The sequence below is a fragment of the Zootoca vivipara genome, chromosome 7 (assembly GCF_963506605.1).
Source record: "Zootoca vivipara chromosome 7, rZooViv1.1, whole genome shotgun sequence".
NCBI classification, from domain to species: Eukaryota; Metazoa; Chordata; class Lepidosauria; order Squamata; family Lacertidae; genus Zootoca; species Zootoca vivipara.
The window spans coordinates 46,516,647-46,522,646 of NC_083282.1; the positions used below are offsets into that span (position 1 = coordinate 46,516,647).

Consider the following 6,000-nt stretch of genomic DNA (forward strand, 5'->3'; position numbering starts at 1 on the left):
CTCATGTTTAGTATATATATTAATCAGATCACTTACAAAGCAAGCATGAGCAAACAATTTGGAAATTAAATGACAGAGTTCCGCTTGACTTTCAGCAACTAAAGAAAATAAGTACTAGCATACCAAGAACCGGTCATATACAGGAACTCTGAAAAAAAGAAACCCAAGCTGGTTTGAAGGCTAGTACAAACTTCAGTATTCTGCCAACATTTGAAGTCTGGTCACTATTTCCAATTATCTGATACCCTGTACATTTTCCAAATCCCATTTCAGGACACCTCTTGCTTCAAACAGACAGCAAGAGACAAACACAAAGAACTTCCACCCACATTCCTCACATATAACATTACAAGACATGACTGGTGAATGCTGAAGGCACCCTCGAAAAGTCCAGAGACACCTGCCTATTTCAAAGCAGACCCCCCTATGCTCCAGTATCCTATATGAATAATTGACCAGGAAAGCTCATGCCTTGAGCACCTCTATGTACTGTATGCATCCCGCTGTTGCACTGCTTGTTCACTTCCTTCCCACCAGTTTGTTGTGAAGAGAAAGATATTTCAGAAATCCCATCTGACAGCCAGCTGGAGCTCCAGAATCACATTTAGAAAAGTCAGGAAGAAATCTAACAGCCTCCTCTGTAACCGTAGCATTCAGGAGGAAGGGTAGAGCTTGAACTTCAACAGTGGCATTGCTCAAAGAGAGTCCTGCATCTTCTAATTACCGTTTCCCCTATTTTAAGACATCATAAAATAGGCCATAGCCATAGTGATAGGCGCAGCAGCAATGCCGGCCGCGGCAGGAGGAGGAAAAAAATAAGACATCCCCTGAAAATAAGCAATAGTGGTGTTTGTTTTTTTTGAGGAAAAATAAATGTAAGACAGTGTGGTATAAGGCAAATTCAGCATTTAATAACAAAAAGGGCTTAAAACAAAGAGTTGCTTAAGGCAAGAACATTCAATTCTGATCGCTAGAGCTCTTCCAATAAAAATCTCCCTGGAGCAGTAACCAAAGTATTGTATGCTACCAAAACTGGCACAAACACATGTATTACATTATTACACCACAAAATTTACTAGCGGGTTTAAACAAAAATTAGATATATGATTCAAAAATTATTCTCTTTGTTTCCTTGACCATTCAGCTGAAAAAGAAAATGCCACCACATAAAATAAAACAAAAAACAGACCCTTCTGATATGGAGACTAACAGCGAAATCCTAGACTTGAAATCCTAGACTCAGAACTAACCCTCAGTGAGTTCAACGAGACTGATTCCAAGATAAATGTGCATAGGACTTCAGTCTAAAGCTGATTGAAACATTACACCAAACCATGGTTTGGCATTACATCCAGACCTGGGCTTTCCATAGGCATCTGGTTAGTCATTATGCAAACAGAATGCAGTAGTGGCCCGTGCAACAGCATAGGTGGGGATCTGCTACTCTCCTAGCTTCTGAACAGAGCACATCACCTGCACTTAATGAAGGGAGGAGGGGCAAAGTGCAGGAAGCTTGGCACTGTGCTATGCAGGAAAGTCAATCCAACACTCTTTCTAGTATATGCCTACAATGCTGAGCTCCCTTTCCCCTCTCCCTCCAGTAAGCACCAATGCCAAGCTGTGTTCTGAAGCTAGGAGAGCAGTGTTGCCCCACATATGCTGCCCCACTGGCAGCTACTGAGTAAACATGCCTAGCAGCACATTTCTGCTGTTCTTACATTAACCTGGACCAGTTTATAAACCATGATTGTAAGAGACTGCTAAACCAGGGTTTCAAATCAGTGTTTGAAGCTGGTTTACAAGCCACAGCTTACACTTACTGCAGTTTACTCTTATGTTTGCATTCACAACAGCCATGCTCAAAGCATCCAAATATTAAGATGGATAAAAAAGGATATACGGTATAGAAAGGGCTGCTGAAGCCTCTCCACATTTTAAAGGACTGAGACCAATTTAAAATCTCGGCCTCCTCCAAGATACAGCAGAAAAAGGCCTGCTTCACAGAAACAAGTTCCAGCTGACTAGAGCACACTTCTTGCATAACTATTTAGTCTGGATTAGGAAAAGTTACTCACATCTCTTTGCTCCATTAATACTAAATTTCTGGGCACACTTACTAGGGAATAATCCACATTATAGGACTTACTTCCAAGTAAAGATACATATGAGTGAGTTGTAAGAGTGACTCATGTTCTCACCATCCTTGTTTTGATATTACTAGCAAAATTGTGTCAGGCTGAAGGACTCACACTCGTGAGCTTTAGCCCATAATAAATGCTCTACTCCTTGAGAGTAGAAAAGCTAATACATGATCAAAAAAACTCCTTAATTTAAAGGAATGGTAAATGTATCTTGAGATTTAGACTTACCCTCATCACACAAAAGCACCAAGGAGAAAAATAATAAAGTTGGAAGATATTTACCGGTATTCAAAACTTTTTTAAAAATATAGCTGTGAATCCAGCCCTCTTAAGTTCCACTCAAGGCCATCTCTTTTGTCTGTTCTGACTGGTTTGGGCACCGCTCTTAGCATTAAAACACAAAAGTCAATATTGGGACTAGTCCAATGTAATTTGTTTTTTTTAAAAAAAATGGCCCAAAATAAAATAGTCAAATATACAACTGTCACCAAATCTTTAACGAAATCCCACACAAATTGTGAAGAGCTGCATGAAGATCTCTACTAACTTGGAGACTAGATAAAATAATTGTTGAAGAGATTCAATTAAAGATCAATGTGATGTACAGTGGGGAAAACAACAACCCAGCAAATGCACACTGATGGAATCCCACCATTGTTACTTCTGACCTCTTGATTACCTCATCTCATTGCCTGGTAAGCTTCCATACTAAATGTATGCATAAGTCAAGCTGCAATCCTACACATACTCTCCTGAGAGAAATCCCAATTGAACTCAATAGCATATGCTTCTCAGTACACATGCATAGGCTTGCATTTCAATTGCCCTTTTCACACTCAGAGAAAGTACACTAGATTTGCACTGATACAGAGATGTAAACTTTAACTGTTTTGTACACCCTAAGAACTATTTTCTGTACCATATCTCAACAAGCAAGTTACAATTACATGCAGTATATGTGCGACCATTGTTTGAATAATAACCATAGAATGCATTTCATAAATCTAACAAGTATATACATGTGAACATGTAGAGATAGACAGATTCTCCCCCCCCCCGCCCCGCCACACACACATGCACACACATTTTTCTGGGTGTACACCTCACCTCCACTCTAACAAGATTGCAAAGCAGGGAACACATGGATTTACTTATAAAATCAAAATATTTATATGCCAAATTTCCATTTGACAACTCCCAAGAAACCTTTTAACAATAATAAAACTAATAATTTAGAAGATGGCAGAAGAGAGAATCTGTATCTGGACAGTCTCAAATGCAAGAAAGAATTCCTTCTGGTGCTCAGGTCTCAAGCCATTTGGGATTTTATAGGTAACCACCAGCACTTTAGTTCCAAGTTACAGGAGGTTGGCTGACCATAGGTTTTTAGATCAAATTCCTTCCTGAAAGGAAAGTTTTTCATTCATCTCCTTCTGTTCTCAGGAATTGTTCCTTAGGATAAGTGTCCATTTAAAAATAATAATAATCCCAAAACCTCCCTGCACATTTAAACTCAACAAGTAAAAAGTAAGTAAAAAGTAAAAATTTCAAGTACTTCAGAGAACACTAGGCTCCTAATCAGGCATGGAACAGATTTCCTAAATACCTTTGGTCAGTGAGTACTCTGGTCAGGTGTTATTGATTTCTCTTGCCAGCAAATTCTCCAGCTGCTTTCTACATAAATGTTGCCAATGCTTCTGCAACATATGGCAGGATCCAAAGGGTTCATTTTTTAAAGGAGCTCTGTCATTAGCCTACAAAGGTTATAAAGGTAGTTTTGGCAAATGGAAATGCATTTCTGAATAGAGCCCTTCAATGTTTCCTCTGCATTCTAACTAAAAAAAGCTTTTGTTACAGTTACAGTCAGTGTTTTGTTGACCTTCCCCTTTGGGTCACTGAATGAATAATACAGTAATACATTTGGAGAATTTATTTGGAAATGAACTAGCATGTGAACAATTAACCCATAAAGTGCAATCACGTATGAAATAACCATAAGGCGAAAAAGAGTCACACCCCAGATTTAATCATCATTCTTGCTAATTTCTTCCTCCCTCATGACCTTTCATCTTCCATTCACTGCTACACAGAAAATGTTGCCACAGAGGAACACATATTAGCTGGCGAGATACAACCACCTTTAGAGTCCTGAGGTAGCACTTTAAGACCGATTGTCTCCCTGCCGGCCCAGTCGTGTAATCATCCACCCATACAAGTACTAGATCCCACTCAGGAGCTAAAACCAAGACAGGAAGATTCTGAAATCGCAGTACAGTGCTTGGTGGGTGACCCAAAGGGAGTTGTTTAGATGGCGAAACTGAGGCCATATGTTTGATGGGAAGGGAAAAGGTGGGAGGCGAGGCGCTCCTGTGGTGAAAAGGAGGTTCTGGCCACACATGGGGTGTACTATAATGGGTCTTCTCTTGAGAGTGAGAAAGGAAGCAAGAGAGGAAATCCCTTAAGTCTCATGGGATCCCTCTTTTCCTCACTCTCAAGAGAAGGCAAGGCAGGGTCCACGTGAAATGGTGGTGGAGGAGGAGGAAGAAAAAGAAGAGCAGGACGGGAGGGACGTAAATAAGAAAAAATCACTGCGGGGCGAGAGGTTGACCTGGGCAAAGAAAACACATTGGATGCAGAACTGAAGCACTCGCTCGCTTCCTCCTCCTCCTGCACCACCACCACTACCCCGGAACGGATCCCGCCTCCCTCCGCCTCCCATCTCCTCACCAGAGCATCAGGGGGATCCCGGCCGCCCTTCCTCCGGGTTCGGGTTCTGGCTGCCCCGCCGCCCGCCATGCCGGGCCGGGCAGCGGCGGCAGTACTAGCCGGCCTCAGGGGCAGGAGGGGGGGCGTCGGTCACCAATCGCACAACAAGGCGGGACTTCCGATGGCCAATGGAGAAAGGCGAGGGGCATTCTCCACAAAGCGCTCAGCGACTGCGGGAGCGCGGGGGGCTCCCTGCCACCCAATCAGAGGCAAGGAGGGTCCTCCACTCAAGCGTACCAGAGACGGAGGCCCTCAGCTGTCCAATCATGTGACGTGGGGGGCGAGGGCCGTCCAATCAGTGGGGCCGCATCCTTTTATTTTCCCTCCGGTTCTCCCCGCTCCCCCCTTTAACTCTAGGCGGGGCGTTAGATATCCTCTTTAGCCAATTGAGGAATAGCGTGGGAGGACCAGCGTCCTCTGCAGAGATTAGGAAGGGTCGGGGGGGGGCAGAGTAATAAAGGTGCTGTATGGATTGGAATCCCAGACACTGGGAAAGAGGGACGGGAAGGGAGGGAGGGAGGGACGGGGAGGGAGGGAGGGAGGAGAAGGTACCAGTCGTAGCACATCCGATCTATTGTAGGCCGATGGAGCCTTCAGTCGCGGGGGGGGGGGGTTCTCGTCCGAATGCGGCAACGCGTGTAGGTTTGTGCAAATCGCAAAGTGCCAATGGCATCCGTGGGTGACCGGGGCCAGATGAAGCTTTTGCGAAGAGCACATCGCTGCTTGCACGCAGCCTCGCTTCCCCACCCTACCCAAGGTGGGTACCGTGGAAAAGTTAACTCGCCTTTGACCGGGGGTGGGGGTAGCGGGCAAAGGGTTGGCAATCCGACAGACACCGAGAGGCTGTCCTGGGAAGCTGAAGCGCAGCATGTTGGGGCACGCTTTCCTTCCCCACCGCTCAATGGAAACTTGTCCTGGGATTCCCCGTAATCCCCAAATGACATGCTAAAGAGAGCGGATGGTTAGTTTTGTTTGTACCTGATCCTGTGCGGAAGGGCAACAGCGGCAGCTCCCCCAGCTAAAGCAAGAGTAGGAAGGAGGGGGTTAAGGCGGCGGCAAGGCATGCCAGCGGAACTTCTGTCCTGCAGAATGC

The 6,000-nt window shown here is 44.5% G+C and overlaps 1 protein-coding gene across 5 annotated transcripts in view; it reads right to left on the bottom strand.

The window, feature by feature from the left end:
* ST3GAL3 (ST3 beta-galactoside alpha-2,3-sialyltransferase 3) overlaps positions 1–5,164 on the bottom strand; it is a 191,127-nt gene extending 185,963 nt beyond the window's left edge. For 2 of the 5 annotated variants that reach the window (XM_060276968.1, XM_035123841.2), the window contains exon 1: positions 4,869–5,164. The gene's annotated coding sequence lies outside the window, so the exon portion shown is untranslated. The remainder of the gene's footprint in view (positions 1–4,868) is intronic. The other 3 variants (XM_035123840.2, XM_035123842.2, XM_035123843.2) reach the window with 3 other exon arrangements.
* Positions 5,165–6,000: the final 836 nt, after the last annotated feature.